The 23,055-nt window shown below is 44.1% G+C and overlaps 1 long non-coding RNA gene across 4 annotated transcripts in view; it reads right to left on the reverse strand.

Moving 5' to 3' along the window:
• LOC138917444 (uncharacterized) overlaps positions 1 to 23,055 on the reverse strand; it is a 427,142-nt gene that overhangs the window by 228,459 nt on the left and 175,628 nt on the right. For 3 of the 4 annotated variants that reach the window (XR_011425475.1, XR_011425474.1, XR_011425476.1), the window contains exon 4: positions 11,304 to 11,486. This is a non-coding gene — a long non-coding RNA (uncharacterized lncRNA). Of the gene's footprint in view, positions 1 to 4,589; positions 4,787 to 5,183; positions 5,450 to 11,303; positions 11,487 to 23,055 lie in introns of those variants that run through there. The other variant, XR_011425477.1, reaches the window with a different exon arrangement.

The following is a 23,055-nucleotide window of genomic DNA, read 5'->3' on the forward strand; positions in this document are numbered from 1 at the left end:
TTCCAAGAGAGGGCACCCCTGGAAATCAGGAGATCTGACTTGACCCTGGCTATCAATGTCAGTCAAGTCACCCTACTTCTCTGTGCCTCCGTTTCTTCAACTGTCAAATGGGACTGATTTCCTGAAAAGAGGTTCCATGAGGCTTGAAATTTTAAGTAAGAGGTGTGTGAAGCTTTGGGAAATTAAAAGAGCTATTCAAGCAAATAATAATCATAGCAACAAATCTTTACTGAGCATATACTACCTGCCAGGCACTGTGTCAAGGGCTTACCAGCATTGTCTTATCACAACCACCATTACTATTGCCACTTTACAGATGGGGAAACCTATTGCGAAGAGAGGTAATTTGCTCAAGTTAACACAACTCCTAGGTGGTAGACCTGATGTCGATGTGAAAGTGAGGGAGAGGGATGGTGCCTCTCCTCCCCACCCTAAACATGCTGGAAATACTTTTTAATTATCGTGGGGTCTGCGTAGACCCCAGGAGAAACAGAGGCCCCAAGCAATGCCATGCCCAGAATTAGATTCAGGGTGCAAGATAGCACCCTGCTTGAGTCCAGCTTGCCAGCCCCTAGAGAGGCGCAGAGCATTCTGGGTCCCTCTGTCCTTTCCTGGGAAGCTCACAGCCGCAGCATGTCACTTTTTTGCCCAGTGGGTGCCAAGAAGAGCTCAATACGCAACTACCAAGTTTCAGTGAAGCACAGCCGAGGTCGCTGCTGGGGGTGTGGTCAGGGGAGGCAGCCAGAGCACAGAGCACAAGCCTGACTCTTGCTGCTAAGTTTCTGACACCTCACTGGAGGGCCCAAGGCTTCTGGGAAGATCTCCCTTTCCCCCTGCAATGAGCCTTGGCAGAACAGGGTTAACGGAAAGTGGGCCCAAGGTCACCAATGCCTCCAAGGCACAAGCAGGAAGGACCAGCTGTGAGAAGCTGAGTGGGTGGCTCCCAGGGCAGGCCTAGCCGGGAGAACGCAGGGGATGTGGCTGGGCTGCCTGGAGGCTGGGGCCTCACAGTTAGCTCAGGGTATCAAAGGAATCCCACCCACTGAGAAAGCTGGGAAGTAAAAGCTCCTGGGGAAAAGATGGCACCCATGCTTCCTGGAGTTGGAGGAAAGCCCCGGTTACAATTTTTTCTGCTTTTGAAGAAAAGAAGGAATGGGAGGGGGGAGGCTGCTGATGCATAAAACAGGAGTAGAGTCGGGTGATCTTGGATCTTAGCCGTCTATCTGCCACAGCCCCCTCCATTCTAGCTACCTGCCCAGTTTTCTTTCTTTTTCTTCCTTCTTTTCTTCTTCACCTCTGGTACTACTTCTAGATAAAGTTTTTGAGTACTACTTCTATGCCAGGCACAGTGCTAAGTGCTTTATATGCATCATCTTATTTAACCTGCATAGCAACCCTCTGAGGTGGCAATATATAAAGATTTCAGAGCAGAAGAGACTAAAGCTCAGAGAGAGTTGAATAAACTGCCCGAGGTCACAGATCTGATGCAGCACCCAAATCCAGATTCCCACTCTAAAGCTCACGATCTTCCCATTGCACTACCGTAACCGTAAGATCTGTTCGTAGTGAGGGAGCCCATCGGACGACTGCTTACCAGAGACTGAGCTTGGGCTAAGTTTCTTTTTCTTCAGCAAAAGTTCCCAGCTGCATCACAGTATAATCCCCGAAGGGAACTTTCTTCATAAAGGGGATATCGTGACAGTACGTGACTGTTCTCAGACAAGGATGTAATGAGACATTCTGCCTTTTGAGGGGTTGAGAAGGAAGCAGCCCCACCCCAGGGGAGGGAGCCAGAGGGGAGAAAGCAGGATCAATGTTCTGGGCTGGTGAAGGAGTGGACTTTGAAGTTAGCCCTTAACCAATGACACTGTTGACAGTGACGCTACAGCAAGTGAAGGTGAGCCGAGTGAGCCTGAGACTCTAGTGCAGTCGTGACCGGACTTGAGCTGAAGCCTTGCCCAAGAATGGGGCAGAACTATGCTTTCTCAGTCACATCACGGGCCAGTGAGAAACCACATCACTAGAAGATTGACCATGCTCCAATTCCCTCCTCAGCGAGTGTCCCATAAAGACAGACCACCCTTTGGGCTAAGTAAGCAAGCCCTGAGGTTTTGGATAATTCAAGGAGAAGCGGGAGACTCTGAGCCTTCTTTAATAAGGCATGTAAGGATTTCAAGTAATTAAATGGAAAAATAAGAAAATTGATCCTATCTGCACACTGAGGTTGCCCCACAAGCAGTGATATTACTGAGTTTTTCTTTGATGTTTCTCCTATTGGTCTTTCTAGTCTATTGGCGTGATATGACAAAGACGTGGCTGGGATAACTTGATCAAGAGAGCCATAACTCACCAACACAAGGATGATTTCTCTCCCCCAACTAAGTCAGGGTTGCCATATATGGCTGCACAGGCTGTGCACTGCTCAATTCCAACGGGCACTATTCACATACTATGATCTGAATGGTTTCTCCACATGTTACATAATAAAGAGGAACTAAACTGCGCTCTCCCAGCTTTCAAAGATCAGGTCAAATACATCCTTCCCCACTTAGCCTTCCCCAAACAGCCCAGCTGACAAGAATCACTCCCTCTTTTGTATATCCACAGTGTACTCTCTACAACAAGACACTTCCTGCCTTGTAGTTACTGTTTCATGTGAATAGCTTATCTTTCCCACCAGACTATGGTTCTTAACCTTTCTGGAGGAGTCCTGGGCCCCTTTGAAAATCCTATCAAAGATACAAACACATTCCCCAAGGACAAAAAAAACTGCACAAACACAAGTAATTTTGTATCTAATTTCAGGAAATTCATCAATGCCCTAAAGCCCATCCAGAGCCATTTAGAGTGTAGCTTCCACAGGAGCAGAGACAATATCTGTCTTGTTTATCACTGTATCCTGGAAATTAGCACAGCGCCTAATACACAGTAGCATAATAAATGTCTGTTGAATGAAGAAATGATTAAACTCTGGAAGGTTCTTGGGTGCAGGGCCAGTGTCAGATCCATTTCTATAGCCTCAGAGAGTTTCCAAGACAATGGACCCTCAACTAGCTTGGCCTAACACTCAGAACACTAGTGATGAATCATTGCTCCATCTCCTTCTGGCATGGGCACCTCAACCAGCCTGATCCTTCCAGGCCCAGCCAGACAAGGAAACTTCGCCAAGCTGCAGGGTCTCCACATGGAAAGGCAATGGCCCAGCTTGGTGGGGGTTTCGGGTACTGAATCGGAAATCTGACACAATGACTTTTTTTGGCCACTTAGAGTCCTGAAAATTTATGCTTTCCTTTGTTTTTTCCCAAGGAGATAGAGAAGTTTGTTTAGTGAGGTGAACGATAACGTTAATAAAAGAAAATAATAATCATCTCATATAATTTGCAATTTAAATTGTCCTCCACATTTTCACATACATGAGTTCTGGTCTTCACGTGGCGTCCAGTGAAGTAGCTATGGTCCTCATTTTACAGATCAGGAAGTTGAGGCTGAGAGAGGCCAAGTCACTTGCCCAAGTCACACTGTTTGTCAAAGGCTAGAACTAGCACCCTGGAATTCCGTTTGTTTCTCCAGCATTGTTTTGCTGACTTCAGGCTGCCATCTGAGCAATTACTGAATCACGCATTAAATGTTGTCCATGTGCAGATGTCAGCATACTCTGAGTTTAGCCTATCTGGGCCATCCCCCGGAGTCTGTCTGCATCAAGCTAGAAAAGTGTATCTTCTCAGCGAGTCTCACCTGCCATAGGCTTCCAGCTGCCAAAGGCAGGGCTAAATCTGGCCAGGGACTGCCACTAGGACTCTCTTAGGTCAACAGTCAGCAACACAGTGGCCCAGAATTCCCCACCCCTCCTCCATCACCAACTGATGCCCACAGGAACCACTCAACCGTACCTCGAAGTGGGCTAGGTGTGTCCTCACTCCTGGGCCACAAGGCATGACAGAAGTTGAGGGCTTGCAACCTCAACTTCCACAAGGAACAGCCCAAATGATGGAAGGGAAGAAAATGAAATTGGGAAGCAAATTAAAAGGACCTCCTAGAGCAGTGGCCCCTGCTCAAAGGAAAAGAATCCCGTGGGAGGCACTCTGAGTAGTCTTTAAGCACATATAGGGACATGCTACTATGGATGATGTAGACTAGCTTGTGTCCATCTATATTAGAAGTAAAAAGGTAAGAGCTCCTACTGCAACAGGCAAATTTTAGGTTAAGTGTGAATAACTTCCCAATTGCAAGCCTGAATGAGGCTGTGAAATACCCACCCCTAGGGAGCTTCAGAGGAGGATTTGCAATCCATAGTATCAAATCACTTAAGGGCAAATCACCTGCATTGAGACAAAAGGGTAGACCAGCTTGACCTCTACACAGGCTTCCCTTCCCAATTTGAAATTATGTTGCCTCCTTAAAGCATACTAATGTCTTATGCCTGCATAGACTTTACAGTGTTCAAAGCACTTTTATGGAGATTGGATCATCTTTGTCAATTCTGGAAGGTAGGCTGGGAAGAAATTACCATCGCCAGTTTACAGATGAAGATGATCTTGGGACCCTTATAGAGCAATGCTTTTTCCACCAAGCTATGGCAAGCCACACACCTTACCAGCTGGGCTCTCAACTCTCAGCAGCTCAGTTTCCAAAGTCTGTCTGAATCCTTGCGCCAACCATTTGGATTTCTGAGAAAATCCAGGGAAGCCCGTACACAGACACTCAGGGCTGGGAGTTGAACAACCACACAGCCACAACAGCCAAGGCTGAGAAATCACAGTGACACCCCTTATCTGGCCGGAGCTGCCTGCAGATAAGGTAGAAAAGAGTGCACGTCACAGCAACTTCCTGGGTTTGTTCAGACAACCATTCCCCCTCAGTCCCATTAAAAAAGACTCCAGTCCTGAAACGCTCCTCTCTTCCTGTCTTTTTGTCTTCTCTCTGTTCTTTGCTCTCTCCCCAAGCCTCCTTCCTTATCTTACTCCTCCCTCTCCCTGAGGCATACTAGTCTTCACCTCTCACTCTCACTGCAGGGCAAGGATGCCATTCAGCATGATGGCAGGTGCTGGGAAAAGTCCATTGCCGCAAAAGATCTTCTATTCTCAAGAGCTAATGTTTCCAAAATGTAGGGCAGTCTTACATGTGTATATTTACTGGGTAAATCTCTAGCACCTTGGCGGGAATTATTTTATCCCAATGTCTACCTTTGCACCAGGAGTGAATCTAGTGATTTATCCAGTCAACAACTGTGCCAGGCACAGAGATACATGGCCCCATGGTCTCACGGTGCTCACGGTCTGGTACAGGGCTTCCGTTATAGGCGTGCACGATCCTGAGCCTCCTCAGCCCCCAGGCAGCTGGGCAGCAGACACAAGGGCAGTCAAACCCCCCATTTGAAATTCTCATTTGTCATTTTCTATGTATGCTGCACCATGAGATGGTGGACATACAGCAGTCAAATCCAAGGCTCCTGGAGAGAGGAAGAGAAGGCACTGAAAGGGAAAGTAAACTGCAGACCAGAGAGTTGGGGGTCCCGAAGACAAATGTGACTTCACAATGCGTCTGGGATTTACCCCACTCCCTGTAACCTCTGACACCCCCAATTCATACACACACACACACCACAGCCCAATCAAAGAATTCCTGTAGAATGCCTTTTAACAGCAACTCTAGTGGGATCCTGAAACTCTCTAAACCACCTATTTGCTCTGATTTCCAAGCCAGCTATTTCACTCTTGGCCTGATCTTCCTGAGATCTGAGAGCTCAACTGACCCCAGACCATGCAGTACGTGAAAACAGCGTGGATAAGTCAGATCAGGCGCCAGTGTGCCTGGATTTAAATCCTGGCCCATAATCTACTAAACTTGTGATGGCAAGCTCATAGTAAAACTTACTTACCCTTCTCTTATCTGTCCAATTGGTATTTTACTAGTACCCACATTGTTGTGGTCTACAGAAGATTAAATGAAATAATATAAGGAGATGCTTAACACTAGGCACATAATACGTGCTCAATAGATTTTAACAGTAAAATAGTAGCAAGGTCTGGCTTTTTGATTTGTGATACTGTTGGGTTTTTTTTTCCCCCTGCCAAATTATGATTTGTGTCATAGAGAGGAGGTTGAGATATTTATGACCCAGTTCCTGATTCAGGGAAAAGAATGACCCTTTGAAATGTCACCAAAAGTGCACTCTGTCCTTGTTGCAGATTCAGATCAACCGAGTTTTGATGCCTCCCTACTCTGAGGCTCTGCCCTAGGAAAGCAAAGCAGACCCAAAACCTGAGGACTCCCCACCATCTCTCAAGACTAGCCTCTTGAATCAAGCTACAGAAGGACCCTCTGTGCAAATGCAACTTTGATATCACACTAGCCAAAAAGATACAGTGTGCTGGTCTTAGTGACACAATTCTTATCTCGCTAGTGATTCTTGCAAAGAAAGATATAAAAGTCTCATTCTTCCACAGAAGGGCTTGAGTAGAATTGAAGATTGTGCAGTTCAGGAGAGACCTGCAATATAATATCTGGAATCACTAGACATTTGAAAGCAGAAATCTCTTTCTCCTTTGAGTATTGCATCCTAACTGCCACCCAGAGATGATTTATATGTGCTCATCCTTATTACAGACTACACATAATAAAGGCATGATAGAAATCATATCTGCATAGATTCAGGCAGCTCTGGGAGAGAGGCTGCCAGTTTTGTTTGACAAGACACTCAATCAAGCAAAAAGGTTTAAAATATTCCAGGAGGATCTCACTGTCTGCTTAAGACTGTATATTTTTATCCAGATAACAGAAATCCTAATTGAGCACAACATTAGTACTCGCTTTTCCTAACTCCTTCTTGCAGTAAGAAGCACGAAAGGAAAATTACGGAAACACTTTGCTTTTGTGGGCTAGGGTTATGAAGGAGAAGAGTCTGTCATTCGGTTGTTCCCATAGACTCAGGTATTGCCACTGGTTTGGTGCTTCTAAGTAGAAAGTGAGGACTTCCATGCACAGCATACTTAGAAAGAAATATGCTTGGGGCTGAGTTTTTCCCTATATGTTTGAATCACTGGGTGAAAACTTTCCTTTGGGACTTTTTCAGATGTTTACATTCCTTTTAAAGTCTTCCTTGCACTTAGATTTATAGCGGCGTCCAGACAAGGGGGAGGGGAAGGAGACACTCACCCATGTGCAAAATTTAAGGGGGCACCAAAACTCAGGAATCAAAATATATAATATTTTAATACAGTAATTTTTAAAAATAGAAATGAATGCCAAAAAATCCAAAGTGGAGAAAATATCCGAATTCTAAATAAAAACAGGAACCAAGTCTGCACTTTTACAATGCTGCATCCCTTGCCTCACCCTAACTCAGGCCCCAGCTCCAAAAAGATGGGTTAAAATAACTGGTAGCTGGTCTGTGAGCCATATTTTAATGATTTTATTTTTTTAATGTTGCATTAAAATGTTACTTATCTTGATCCCTGTGTTTTTTGGTGCCCCCTTAAGTTTTGCATAGGAGGAAAATGCCTCACTTGCCTCACCCTAAGTCTCAGCTTCAAAATGTAGACCAAGATGCTTGGAAACCCAAGAGGAAACTTAAAAAATGCAAATTTGCTCATTCAAATACTCCTTCATCACCATGGCATCCAAGGGCATGAAACACCTTTACTCCAGACTAAAGGTGAGCAGAGGAGGGGAGCAGGGGGAAAACCATCATCCCAGCTCCTAAAGAAATCGCTTTGCCAGCCATTACAAGAGCTGACAGGTTGATAAAACGTTTAAAGGCATAATGTTCAAACAGAGAAAAAAACTAAAAATGTAATAATAAAGTTAAATGTAACTGTTTTAAAGCATAATTCTTTTGAGAGACGAGTTTTATGTTGGACCAGCATTTGAAGTAGCAGTCGTCATTATTAACGGGAACCTCCGAGAGAGAAGATTTAAATCACCAAAGTAATAAAAACTGAACAAGGACTAGCACCTTGAAAGGCACTTGGAGAGAAGATTGCATACAAATGCAATTAAAACGATGCTTATAAAATACTAAGATGTTAATTGGGTTCACTCCCAGAGGCCCCAGCAGTACAGTATGTCAGAAGTTAGCGGGTTTGAAGTTTAAAAAGAGTAGTTTAATTTGTACACCTTGTCCTAATTACAGAGCTTTCTGCAGCCCACGTATCTGTATGGTTTATTGTAGCTTGGAGCTTTGTAAAACAAACACACACACCAGTTAATTGGGTTATTGCGATGGAAAATTGGGCTACAGAACAGCAACCTCTCTTGCTGGCGTGCCTTTACGGCTGGTAATGAACGCTCCAGCCACGTCAGGGCACCCTGATTTGTAAGGTGTGCCGTTTACAGCTTGGTGATTCTGTTGGTCTGAGGAATAGGAGGTGATGCCGTGAAAACAAAGAATCACACCAGATAATGTTCCCTCACGACCACGCTCCCGCCCCAGCTGGCTTGTTTAGAACTTTTAGCACTGCCACCCGCCTGCCTGATCTCTGCCCTTTCAAACATCCCAGCCCGTCTGAAGGCCACCTTCTCACATTAAAGCCCTAACCCCCGGAATGGAGCAAGGAAGAGGGGCTCCCCGGTAGCCCTGTTTTTAGAGCACCTGCAGGGAGACCTTGTGAGGTGGTGGTTTTCCTCCTAACCAGCAAATAAATACGTAATGCTATCAAAATAGGATCATTAAATCGGATTAGGAGGGAGTATGACTGAATCATTTTCCAGGAGTCCTATTGAAATGTGCTTCCCACGGGTAGGGTTTGGGCCATTTCGTGCCTGGCACTGGCAAACTTCCTTCATGAGGAAGGGCATAAAGCTGTGGCATATCATGGGTTTACCTTCTCTCTCAGTCACTCTTCCTGTCCCCTTCTACCTCGAGCTGCTAAATGTGAATCCCAAATGAAGTGAGATGAGAGTTTAGGACTTTTATTCCTATGCCAGCGAAATTATTCATCTCTGAGAAATCCAGAAGTGAGCAATGGGGTGGCAGACAGTGTGGAAAACAGCAAATGCAAGATCCCCATGCCAGCTCCCAGCTTGTCAAAAATATAGGAGGGCCCCCTCAGTCTTTGACCATGAGCAAAAAAGAAATATCATCTCCTGCCACCCCTCAGAGCAGTTTTGCAGATAGAGTCCATAGTCCAGGCCAGCCCAGCGCAGCTAACCCAAAGCAAACTTGGATGGTCAATGTCAAACTCCAACCTCCCCTCCACCTGGGTGCAGAGGGACCCGGCTCCTCACAATTGAGAGGAAAGTAACCTGACAAATGAAGGCACCCTAAGGAATTGATGTCTCAAAGTTTTCTCCAACCCAGAGTAATTGCAGTTTAAAAAGAATTGCCATGGGTAGGTCATGCTTTACACAGATCTAGAAGGAAGGCCTTAGGAGCCAGGGCCCTCCAGAAGAGGCCATTCATCATGCTGAGGATTTAAAACTCTGGACATTGAGGATAAGCTTTTCAACATGCTGGGTGCTGTAAAGAATCTCGGAACACAGGGTCTCTCTCGTCAATGCACTGACATTTGGGAGAGGCAAAGCCCACGCCTGGCTCTCAGGTACAGGGCTGGTCTGCAGGGTGAGTGGAGCAGGGACCAGTTGCCATGGCAGCTTTGCATGGTGTTAGGGTAATTATCTACACCAACAATCTCCCTGGACCTGAAAATTTGGAATTAAAAATGTTTACTTTGGGCTAATCAAAATCCTAAAGGGAAATTTCCACTGTCCCAGAGCCTGGATGTTGAGGAAGCCTGGCCATGCTTACTGCCACTTAGCATCTGGCAGATGTGGAGCAGAGGCTTCATGGTGTGAGTAAACCTGGTCCCCAACTCAGCAGCTGTGTGGCCTGGGGCGCCCTCCTTAACTGCTCTCTGCCTCAGTGTCCTCATCTGTAAGCCAAAGACAATTACATTACCTCCCTCCTAGGGTTCTTATGAAGATTCCAGGGGATAAGGCAGGTAAATCACTAAGAGGACTGCCTGGCACATAAGCACCACTAAATAAATATTACCTATTATAGTTACTACTACTAATATTATCCTTGCTCTGTGGATGAGGGATTGAGGCTCAGAGAAGTTGAGTAATATGCTCAAGGTCACACACACATGTAGAAGAGCAGAAATTCACATTCAAACCAAGGAATTCTGACCCCGAAGCCCAAGATCTTAATCATTCTCGAGGGCAAGTCTTTCTGAAAGGACACCCCCTCACATCTCAGGACTCCTTTACTCAATCTAGGTCTTTTCCAGCCCATCACCTGGAAGAAAAGAGGAGAGTGGGGACGTTTAAAAAACAGTGTGGAATCTGAAACAGGGCACATCAGAGGGGAGAGAAAAACTGTAAATCTGAGAATTCCAGGTCACCATGGACACACCACCCATTTCATAATTTTACCCAGATGGGTTCTGACCCTGGGAATCCGACTTAAGGACAGCGGCAGGGAGAAATTCCTGCATTGCAAAGCTGCTATGTTTTCTGCTTAAAATTGACTTTGAGGTTGTGTTAAGAAGCAAAAAAGCGTCAGCAAACCCAGCCTCCCTGGCTCCAACAAGCCCGCAGCAGGCAGGTTATTATTATTATTTATTATTTGTTGATGGATATTCAAAGCCACCAGTCGGGTCTTCCCTCGGGCTGGGAAGCCGGGGAGCAACAGGCGCTAGAAATCTGGCGCTTGGTTCCTAGAGCTGCTTGGGAACTGGGAGTTATTAAAGCATGTTTTGCTATTGCCATCTGCTCTGCGGGGCGCTTGACCCTACATCTGACTTCAGGCTTCTGCTGTCCCTGCAGAACAAGCAACAGAAAGTTGTACAAATTGCAAAGAGGGAGTCCAGGGAAAGGGGAGGAGGAACTGGTGGGTAGGAAGAGGATGCTGGGGCTTGTTGAAATGGGGATTTCGTACCCTCATTTTGTACCCTCTCTGCCTTAACCTTTCATTACTCCATAACCACGGGACTCGTCGAGACCAGAAGATGAAAAAGTTGCCCAAGGAAGGATGGATGGAGCTGTCAATAGCAATAAAAGTCCGTGTAGCTAAAGAAGAAAGAGTCACTTGCCATATCATGTCACAAGGGTGAATACTGACAATATCCCTCACTGGAAGTTTTCAAACTTTTTTTGACCTTGACTCTGCCCCACAGTTAGAAACACATTTTACAACATGCTCCAGTCCCCTCATGCACACACTCATGAGGGAAACAAAGTTTTCACTGAAACAATACTCACTTTTACCACATGAGATGCCCTCTGATACATTCTATAGTCTTTTAATTCTTTTGTTTTTTTTAAATCTTGGTGAAGACCCACAAAATTAACTTAATACTCACCTTAAGCCTTGGAGATAAGAATCCTCTGAGAGGGGACAGCCCTGTGGCCGAGCGATTAAGTTGGCACACTCTGCTTTGGCGGCCCAGGGTTTCACTGGTTCGGATCCTGGGCACAGACATGGCTCTGCTCATCAAGCCACGTTGAGGCAGCATCCCATATAGCACAACCAGAAGAACCTACAACTGGAATATACAACAACATGTAAGCTAGGGTTGACAAAACAACTGCACACCACAGCCTAGCCAAGGTGACACATAAAATTAACCATCACAGACCAAGACGAGGCATTACAGAACTGGCTACCTCCAGACCTTGAGAATTCCTGGATGATTTCAGTAGTTCCTTGAGAAGGCAAGTTGAGGCAGCTGAGGGTCCAATGCATAGTTTCATGTGTAAGAGAATTATCAGGATGCCTGTTGTCAAAAATGTTGGTTCGCTGACTTCATTCTCAGAGGATTCTTTTGTTGTTTTTTTGATTGGCACCTGAGCTAACATCTGTTGCCAATCGTCTTTTTTCTTCTTCTTCTCTTCCTCCTCCTCAAAGGAAAGAAGACGTACAAACGGCCAATAGGTATATGAAAAGATGTGCAACATCACTAATCATCAGGAAAATGGAATCAAAACCACAATGAGATATCATCTCACACCTGTTAAATGGCTATTATCAAAAAGACAAGAGGGGCCAGCCCGGTGGCGCAGCAGTTAAGTTCACACATTCCACTTCTCAGCAGCCAGGGTTCACCAGTTCAGATCCCGGGTGTGGACATGGCACCACTCGGCAAAAGCATGCTGTGGTAGGCGTCCCACATATAACGTACAGGAAGATGGGCATGGATGTTAGCTCAGGGCCAGTCTTCCTCAGCAAAAAGAGGAGGATTGGCAGTAGTTAGCTCAGGGCTAATCTTCCTCAAAAAAAACCACAACATTTCTACTAAAATAAATCTCTTATTGTATATTGCATATATATGCATGTATATGTACACACACAAATATATGCACATAGATATATGTAAATAGACTCCTACTTGTTCCTCCTAGTGGTTCTGTTTCTTTGGAGAATCCTAACTAGATACAAGGTTTAAAGTCATTTACCATTAACATTTACTATTAAATAAACTTCCTAATGTAAAAAAGAGAATGTCTACTCTGGCCACACAGTGGAAACTAAAACTAAAGGGTGGGAAGAACGGATTCAGAGAGACACAGAAAAAGACTTGTAATCTCGGTGAGAAAAAGCACCTTAGCTTGGGGAGTGGGAATAAAGAGAAGAGAGTTTTCTAAGACATTTATAAGCCTTATTCCATGGGAATTAATGGTTAATTTGTTAAGGAGGTTGAACAAGAGGAAGGAGTACAGAATGAGAGAGAAATAGAAAGTGGAATGAGCAGTTTGGGGAGGAATGGTGATGAATTGAAATTTATACATATTACATTTGTGCTGTGTGCAAAAACCTGCAGGTGAAGATACCTGGTAGGTAGCTACATACATGTGTCTTAAGTTTGGAATCAGATCCAACCTAGAGAGAGAGATTTTTGAATCATTTACATATAAGTAGCATTTGAAGACATAGAGGTAGATATGCCTATTAGTTAAGACATTAATTAAGACACAAACTGTCTGGGCCAGAAAAAGAGGAGGTGGTATTTATTGGCTCATATATCTAAAAAGTGCAAGGATACGCTGGCATTGGATGCAGCTGAGTAAAAATGTCCAAATGTCCAAATGTCCAAGTGTCACTACCAGGAGTCACCAGGAATCAGTCTCTCTCTCTTATCTCAATGTTTCTCTCCCTTTAAGGTGGGAAAATGGACCCAGCACCTCCTGGCTGACATCCCGCAAGGTTAGTAACTCCGTGAGAAGAGACCAAACAGATCCACCGAAAGTTCCAGGGCTGCAAGTTGGGGCCGTTCCCACAGCTCTTACGTGGTTCGCTTCTCCTCGTTCAGGTCTCAGCTCAAATGTCAGTTTCTAAAGACCTCCCTGGCCACATTGTCTAAGACAGCTCCCTACCTCAATCGCTAGTTTCACCTTTGCTCTACTTTATTTTATAGCACTTATCACTACCTGATATTATCATGTTACTTAATTTATGCATTTAATTATTAATCTATTGTCTATCTTCCAACAGAAGATAAAAGCCAAGAGCAGAGAGGCTATTTTGGTTCTATTCACCTTATGGATCCCCAGCCTCCAAAACAGTACCTCCTCAAACATTTTAGGTACTTAGTAAATATGTGTTGAATTAATAGGTTGTGACCATGGTGGGAGTATTTACACCAATGAAATGCTACCAATCATGACTTTTCCCCTGGATATTGATTGTTAAACATTTACCAGCACACCAGAATCAAGTATACTGAGAGTGGTAGAGGTTTTGTTGGTTCAACCAAAATAAATCCATTTGATTTTACAAAAGGAAGAGAGACATGGACACTGGGAGGCCAAAACAGCAGGTGGCCACCATAATAAAGTTGACCAGGAAGAGTCCATAAACCAAGAAGAGAGATATATCAAAGATAAAACCTTAGGGGCCGGCCCCGTGGCTAAGTGGTTAAGTTCGCGTGCTCTACTTCAGCGGCCCAGGGTTTCGCCGGTTTGGATCCTGGGCGCAGACATGGCACCGCTCATCAGGCCGTGCTGAGGCAGCATCCCACATAGCACAACCAGAAGGACCTACAACTAGAATATACAACTATGTACTGGGAGGCTTTGGGGAGAAGAAGAAGGGGAAAAAAAAAAGGAGATTGACAACAGATGTTAGCTCAGGTGCCAATCTTAAAAAGAAAAAAAAGGATAAAACCTTGTAAGACACCAACATTTAAAGTGAAAGTGGATGAAAAAGAACCCACAGAGCATATATTAAGAGGGAGTAACCAGAAATAGGAAAATCAAGTCATTTTCATGTCAGAGAAGTCAAGGAAAAATTGAATTTCAGGGATGAAGAAATAGTCCATTCTATCTTATGCTGCAGAGATCAAAGTAGCCTAAGGTAGTAATTAAAAGCTAGGGTCTTTATTTGATTGATGAGATGACAAGATTTTTACATACTTTGGTCCACATTTCTCTATTAGGTAGAATTAATGTACAAAAGCCACAGAATACATGGCACCTATCTCTTTTTCTCAACTATTGGGGTTCCCTGTGCCTACAGTAAAAGCAAGGAGCTGTACTTTATGCTGTTTATTGGGGTACCATTAGCACAACAGATCCTACTCTCTCCTTGGGTGATGCCTTCAAAACCCCAATTTGGCAATGAAAGAGGGAGGTAACCAGTGATGCTATGGAACGACTTCCATACTGCGTTTCCAAACTAAATTTCCAGTTTAGGCTGAAAACCACTGTTAATTTTGTGTTTTGGGTTATTTGGTTTCTGCAGACCTACTCAGTTGAGAAAGAGGAGGGTTATTTGACAGAGGGCCGAGTTTGCCAACTGCTTTCTGTTTGCATGCCCCATCTCCCCATCTACATTGTAAGAGTCTGATCAGGAACCATAAATATCACTGACCTAGGAGACAAGACCTAGGTCACAGGTCCCAAAATACAGACTTACCACCATGCTCTGTGGCCCTGCTTAAGTCACTGAACTGTTCTGAGCCTCTGTTTTCTATAAGAATAGGAATGATTGAATTACACCATTTTAAATGTATCTTTCAGCTCTAAATTTCTGTTTCTGCACTTTGAATTACTTCTGTATCCCAGGTGTCTACCATTACGTGGAGTGCTCCAGTAAATACCTGCTGAAGGACTGAAGCATGAAGAAGCAATATATTACCTAGCCATCATATTAGTACCAGAAAGGAAGGGGTGGGGGGAAACATAAGGCAAGCTACAACCAAGAAAATTAACATCAGACCACAGCTTTGTGATTCATGGATTCAGAATAAGGGCACTCTGTCTTGGCCCCCATCTGTAAATGGTTTATTACTGTAAATTCTAGAAGGCCCTCATATATCAGCCTCATTTACATCATGACCCTACCCCTTGGACAGTTTTGTAACAAAATGTTCCTTCCTAGCCTTCAGCATTTCACTGGCGACAATTCTCACTGAAATGGACCCCATCGCTGGTATTGGCTAAATTAAAGAGATGATTTATATCAATTAGGGCTCTTTGGTAGCAAGCAACACAAATTGACTTACGAGGATAAAAAAGCAATTATTGTAAGTCTACTGTGCAGCTTGCAGAATAAAAGGAAGAGCTGGTTAACCAACTACAAGAAGGACAAGAACCAGACAGCTCAGGAATATTGGTCACTCATGATGTTTTCTCAAGAGCACTGCTTTCAGATGACTCCACTTCCTTCTGAATCTAAGAATCTCTGCTCAAGGTTCTAATGCTGGGAGGAAAACCAGATTGGCTTGTTCTGCATCATATACTTACCCCTGGGATCAATGAGTAGTGACTCTTCTCAGAAGAATGGTGTGTATACCATGTATGCATATGTGTGTATATGCATGTACATGGTATAAGTGTGCATGAATATATACGTGTGTATGGCATGTGCATGTATGTGCATATATATGTGTATATGTAGCTAAATCTGTACATGGTACATGTGTATGAATCTATATATGTGAGATTGTATGTGAGTGTGTATTGTGTGTTTATATGTACATGTGTCTGTGCACATGTGCAGGGGAAGATAAAGTCCACGGTATCAGTTATGTTTGGTCAAGTCTCTAAGATGTTTTTGAATTCCAGTAACATTCCCTACCAGCTATGTAAATAGCTGTATAACCTAGCATCTCTAAGTTTTACTTACTCTCCTCTATAAAATGGGAACATCAATACTTACCTTTCAGGGTTGCACTAAGGATAAAAAAAGACAATGCATGTATGCCGTAGCAGTAAGACTGACACAATAACCTCAATAAATAGGAGTTAATATTCTTACTATCTTATTATCTCTGAGATAGGCTATGATGTTCATAAATAGGTCAAAATCAAGTCAAAAAAAGTCCTATTCAATCTCTTTTTTCTGTCCCAAGAGTATCCACATCGGGAAAGTCACTCTTGTGCCCATCCCCAGGAGGCTACTCCCTCACTTTCAACTCAGGGGCTTTGCTAATGTGCTTCTTTCCACCTGGAATAGCCTCCTTCCTTGCAATCCCACTCCTAAATTCTCCCACTCCCTGAGAGCTGGGCTTCAACCCACCACTGCCATTCAGCCCTCGCCGACCCCTCCAGTCGTCCCCAATCTCCTGCACCTCTGAGTGACAACAAAAGAGGTTGTAATAGGAGAGACGGTGACTAGATCCAATGGTTGTACCTAGGATGTTGTGCTGAGAGGGATTCTGAGACTGAGATCACATCCAGAATCAGAATCAGGAAAGAGTGCCCTAAAGAATCAGTGTCTGAAATGGCGTGCAGGAAGTAGGTGCTGTGAGGTACCTGGCACATGGCTGTGATGCTGGCCATGTTAGTCTTTGATTGTACAATATGTTGTACTATTCTGTAAAGGTTTCCCATGTGCTCTTCCCTTGAAACCAGGGACTCCGTCTCATACTTTTTATTTATGCCCCACTCTAACTAGTGTGGTGCTGAGCACAAGGCAGGGGATCAATCAAGGCTGGTCGGAGGATTAATTCATTCTTTGACGGGTAGCCAAAAAGTATGAGGTCATGTACTACAAACTCAGAGCATCTGGGGACAATGAGCAAATGCAATCTCACAAACTTCCCAGCAGGGAATATGGGGACAGCAGTGAGGTCTCGGTTTTTTGAGTCAGACAAAACCGGGTTAGACTCCAGTCCACCCATTAACTGGGTGGCCTAATAGCCGGGTCATGTAACTACACCAAATCTGGGTCCCTATCCAAAACGAACAGGGCCAATAATATCCACATTGCAAGGTCATTGGGAGGATTAGAAAAGATCCCATATAAAAGGCTCAGTTCTGAGCAGAGATGAAGCGTTCAGCATATCTGAGTTTCATTTGAAGATATGAATAATGAATTTGAAAAGAATTCAGAAAGTACTAATAACATCATCGTCATTGTCATCATCGTATGGGAATCTGGTTTCCCAGGAAGACAGTCCACACCAACTTCTCCTTGGATCCTGCCTTTGGGCGACATTTGTAAGGAATCCCCTCTTCTCCTCCCACTGGCCTCCTGCATGCTCCCACCCCCACCCCGCCCCCAGGAAGTGCCTGGTGCTCTTGCTGCACTCTTCCCAGGTAATTTGGAGCTCTTCCCACTAGCACAACAGGCTTTCTTCATGAAGGAGTGGGGGCTGGAGAGTTCAAACACACTTTCCACTGTGTCAAGCCTATATTTCTCAAGTAGGAGCTAACAATACTAAGAAGTGTGGAAAATCAGCCAGGATCAACAGACACCCTGCATTACCCCTGCTTATGTAATTTTCTGAGGAAATCCAGGACATTAAAATCACGAACCACCCGGCATCAGTTGAAATAGTGCCTCCTTTTAGAGCCAAAAGTTAATCTAGGATAAAACATACATTCCAACCCATAGATGAAGCATTTATTTTTAAAAAGAGCTGCCATTAATTGAGTGCTTACTATGTGCTAGGCACTACGCTAAGAACTTAACAGACACAGTCATACTTTATCCCTCCAACAACCCCAAGAGGTAGTACGAACAAACGCTCCTCCTCAAATCTATATAAAACGCAGTCAGCATCCGAAACACTGTTTCAGTAGTAATTAAAATGCACAGGGACATTACTGCCCCCTGGGCTTTATCTCTGCCCTGACAGGCACTCAGCACAATCACCAGGAATCCAATGGGGAGAGATGCCCAGGGGCGAAATTCTCATTCTTGTTCTGGAGGCCCTGGAGAATTCCTCCTAGAACATCCATTAGCCCTGGCAGGCATCGCTGGTGTAAATCACCACCCGGCACTCCATGAGAATATAGTTATTATAACAATTGCCGCATTGCATGATGCTCCTGCCATTTGGAAATGTAGGTCTAATTAGCTCTAAGCTGTAGAAGATTTGAGCATGGTAGTTTCATTTTGGCTTAATGCTCGGTGCCTGGTGTAAAATCTGAATTTATTACTCTTTTTTTAATCATTTCTGCACGGCTCAACCAGTCGTATCAAAACTACTGCGTGTTATAGACTTTAAAAAGTGATTCCCTGTAGGCATTTTAAGGTATAGGATCTATTATGGGAAGATATATATTTGACAGCATTCTGTTTATTACTCAGTTCCGCTACATTGTTCATGAACCCAGTGAAAGATGTTCACAGTGGTAAGTAACACTTTATTCCAGGAAGAAGAAACACAGGGCAACTTCTTTCAGTAAGTACTAGAATCTGTGTATGGCTCAATTACAGGACGGATGGGCAAATGCTTCGCATACTCCATCAAGAGCCTCAAAAATAAGAGACTGCTTTAGTACAACATAGCCCCCTAGATTTTACCAAAAAATATTTGTCAATTAAAAGTAGTATGTCCCAGCAGTGGATAATCTATGTTCTATTTCTGAACATTTTAAAGAACAAAATCCAGGAAGCATTACTCCTCCTACCCCCAGCCCCTGAGAACAGCTGTTTGAAGATGGGAACAGAAAACATCCTTGTTGTACATTCTCACATTTATTTCTTTATTCTATTTGTGCCTGAACCAGTTCAGCTCTTTTTCATAGCTGTTGAAGGGAGTTGGCTCAAAGAAGTCCCATAAAAAGCCCTGTCTGGGTTAAATCCAGTGTAGGGCATGATCCCTGGCACTACTTCCTACCTCCACTCTGCACTTGTTTGCTCAGCTTCAGTCTCCCCAGTTTCTCTCCTTATTTCTGCATTCCTCCCCAGTCCCCTAGGTTGTGACTCTGGTCAGCCTGTCTTCTTGGCCCTCAGTCTGGCTTTAGTTCAGGTACTCACCTTAGAATTGCTCTGCAACCCTTGGGCCACTCTCAACGCATCCCCATGGAACCTGAGCCTAGGCCCAGTGCTCCCAGGGCACTGACTGTCTGGACTGGGGTTTAGTCAATATTTTTGAGAAAAGGTTTCAGGTAAAAAGGAAAGTGAACTGAGGCAGCTGGTCCCACTCAATTCCTGTGCCTATCTTAACCCAGCCCCATGTAGGATCTTTGGTATGGGATCCCGTCTTCCACGCCTCTTGGAACTCATCATGGTCTGTGAAGCCCTATCCTTCAGAATGGCTGAGTACAGAGTTGGGGCAAGTGTCATGGGGAAGTGACTCAGACCCCAGCCTACCAAACCAATCAAGCTGGGCACCACCTACTTCCAGAACTCTTCCCATGTACAATAAATCTATTGTTCAAACCACTTTCCATTGGATATTCTGTTACACGCAGCCAAAGCATCCTGATTAAATCACTAGAACTATTACAATCTTCCAGTCTCAAAGTATACAAATAGGTAGAAAAGAAAGAACATAGACTTGACCCTTGGACCTAGATGCACATCTTGACTCCCTCAGTAGCTCAACTTCATTTATTGATTCTGTCTCCCTACTGGACTGTAGGCCTGTTGAGGATAGAGGGCATGTCTAATTGCTCTTCGTTTGGAAACAAAGTGTACTAAACTCTTTTACAAACTCAAACATCTTGATTGGAATCCAGGCTCTGCCACTAACTAGTTGTGTGACCTTGAGCAAGTGATTTAACAGCTCTAATTAAAAAAAGTAAGAAAAATAGTACCTTAATATCTACTTCATTGAACAGTTGTAAGATGAACAGAGATAATCCATGTAGTAAATACTTAGCACAGTACCTGGCATAATGTAAGAATTTTTTTAAAGGCAGTTAATAGTATTAGGTTTGTATGTTTACCACCTACCCAGACTACATCTTGACATTTAATAAAACAGATGTTGAATGAATAAGAGACTGAATGAATGAATGAATCAGTGAGTGAATGGATGAGGGAATAACAACCTTGCTTACACTGCTTTGAGTGTTTCAGGAGGCATAAATCTTGGAGGCTTGAGACACTGAAAATTAATTTGTGATGTGATATAATTTTTAAAACTATAGACTTTTCAGCTGATTTTTATCAAATGTAATGGTTCCTTATCCATTTTTAAGAACCTTTAGGAAACATTTGCCCAAAAGCAATGTGTTGCCTTCTTAGGAAACATTCCTTCTTGGTCTTGTTGCCAAGGACACAGAGCAGAGATGCCTCCTACTCTCGTGCCTGGTATCAGCTTTCCAAAGCTGAAAAGCCAGCTCTGACTTCTGGGGCTGGGCCTGAGCAGACCCCGCCTGTGCCACCTGCATTACCCCTCTCCATCTCCCCACCTTGGGAGGCTGTTTCAAGTGGTTGGTTTGTAGTGAGCAGTGACCACAGTGTGCCATGAGTTCTTAGGTAGGGTCTAGAGTAATGGGATGGTAGAGAGGAATACTGACGACCAAGGAGCAACGGCAGAGCCAGGATGGTATGCAGGCTTTCAAAACACAGGTACTCAGCACATATTTTGGAACATCAACCACACATCGAGCACATGTGGAGGGTGCTGTGGAACACCACTCATACTCCTTCTTCAGGACTGACACATTCATTCCCATAGTCGTTGGCAACACTGGCTACCAAAGGCTTTAAGCTGAGCTCCTCTCTGAGAATTGCTCTCATCAGAAGAAAGTTGCGTTGCCCAAGATTTTGCTCCTTCTCCTGTAGCAGCCCACATCCAGTGACTGCTCATTCTTGGCGTACAAAGATGTAGCCCCTTGGCGTCAATTGGGGGCAACCCAAGGACTATCGCAGTCCTGAGGCTGCAGACTCTGCTGTGATTTCCAGTCAGTTCTACATCCACCTCCTCCTAAGCCTCCTTCCTCACTCCTCACAGGTGTTACTCCTGCAAACATGCCCCAGTCCAGCACAATAGTCGCAGAGTTTCCAGGAAATCTGGGCTAAGAGAGAATCATTTTAAGAGCTAGAGATACAGCAACGAACAAAACAGAATGCTCTAGGGGTGGAAGGGAGGGGAGTGAGAGATACAGAAACAAATAAAAATATGTCAGGTAGGGATAAAAGCTATGAAGACAAATGAAACAAAGTGAGAAGAATAGAAAATGAAAGCGGTGCTATTTTCAATAGTCTCATCAGGGTAGGCATCCTTGATAAATGGATTTGAATAGAGACCACAACGAAGTGAGTAAGGTAGATCAATACCTAAGAGAAGAATATTTCAAGCAGCGGGACAAGCAAGTGCAAAGGCCCTGAGGAGGAGATTTAGCATATTTGCAGAATAGTGATGAAACCACACTGGCTGGACAGAGTAAAAGAGGGGAAGAATAAATGATATGATATGTTTTTAAATGATTATTCTGGCTGCTACATGAAAAATAGATTGGGGTAGGGAGCAAAGGTGGAAGCAGAAAGACCAGTTAGGAAGTTAATGCAATAATCAGACAATAAGCAAAGAATCTGAGCATCTTATTATATGCAAATCTCTAAGTTATGCAAGAAAAAACATCCACCTATGTATATATGCCTCCAATTACTTAAATGTCCGGGTCCCCCTTTAAAGGTTCTGGTCACCAATTCTGATGTGTATGAGGAGGGAAGAGGGCTTCCCCACACACCCAAGCAATTCTCTGACACCAGCTGGGTGTCCTACAATTCAATTCAAATCTGACACTATCTATGCAGAGATAGCATCAGATTCCATAGGTTAAGGGCTCAGTCCCACAGCACAGCCCTTCACACTTCAGATGCCAGTGACAAGCCCAGATGCTTCTGACCAACCTGTGCTTCTCACCGACCAGTTATAGATCAGAGGTTCTAACCACCCTCTCCTTGGGTTCAGTTAATTTTCTAGAGAGGCTCACAGAACTCAGGGAAACATTTTACTTACTAGATTACTGGTTTATTATAAAAAAGTTATAACTCAGGTACAGATGAGCATCCAGATGAAAGAGACACATAGGGCAAGTTATAGGGAAAGGTCTCAGAGTTTCCATGCCACTCTCCCCAAGTCTCCACTTGTTCAACCCAGAAGCTCTCTGAACTCGGTCCTGCTGGGGTTTTATGGAGGCCTCATTATATAGGCATGACTGGTTAAATCATTGGCATTTGGTGGTTGAACTCCATCTCCAGCCCCTCTCCCCTGTCTGAAGGTCAGGAGGTGAGACTGAAAGTTTCAACCTCTAATCACATGATTGGCTCCACTGTTGACCAGCACCCATCCTTAGATGCATCCCAAAAGTCAGCTCATTAGCATAAAAAAGTCAAGTTTATGGCTCTCTTCACTTAGGAAATTCCAAGAGTTTTAGAAGCTCTATGCCAGAAACAGGATGAAAACCAAATAGAGATGTGTCACTTAACAATGGAGATACTTCTGAGAACTGCATCATTAGGTGATTTCATCCTTGTGTGAGCATGATAGAGTGCACTCACACAAGCCAACATGATATAGCCCACTACGCACACAGGCTATATGGTACTAATATGGGACCACCGTCACATATGCAGTCTGTCATTGACTAAAACGTCACTATGCGGTGCATGACTGTATATATATATATTTTTTTTAAGTTTGGCACTTGAGCTAATATCCGTTGTCAATCTTCTTTTTTTTCTTCTTCTTCTCACCAAAGCCCCTCAGTACATAGTTGTATATTCTAGTTGCGTGTCCTTCTGGTTGTGCTATGTGGGACTCCATCTCAGCATGGCTTAATGAGAGGTGCTAGCTCGCCACCCAGGATCCGAACCTTTGAAACCCTGGGCCGCCAAAGTAGAGTGCGTGAACTTAACCACTCAGCCATGGGGCCGGCCTCATATATTTCTTGTTATAAATCATAATGTCACATCCATCTACCCTA

The sequence above is a fragment of the Equus caballus genome, chromosome 14, assembly GCF_041296265.1.
Source record: "Equus caballus isolate H_3958 breed thoroughbred chromosome 14, TB-T2T, whole genome shotgun sequence".
NCBI classification, from domain to species: domain Eukaryota; kingdom Metazoa; phylum Chordata; class Mammalia; order Perissodactyla; family Equidae; genus Equus; species Equus caballus.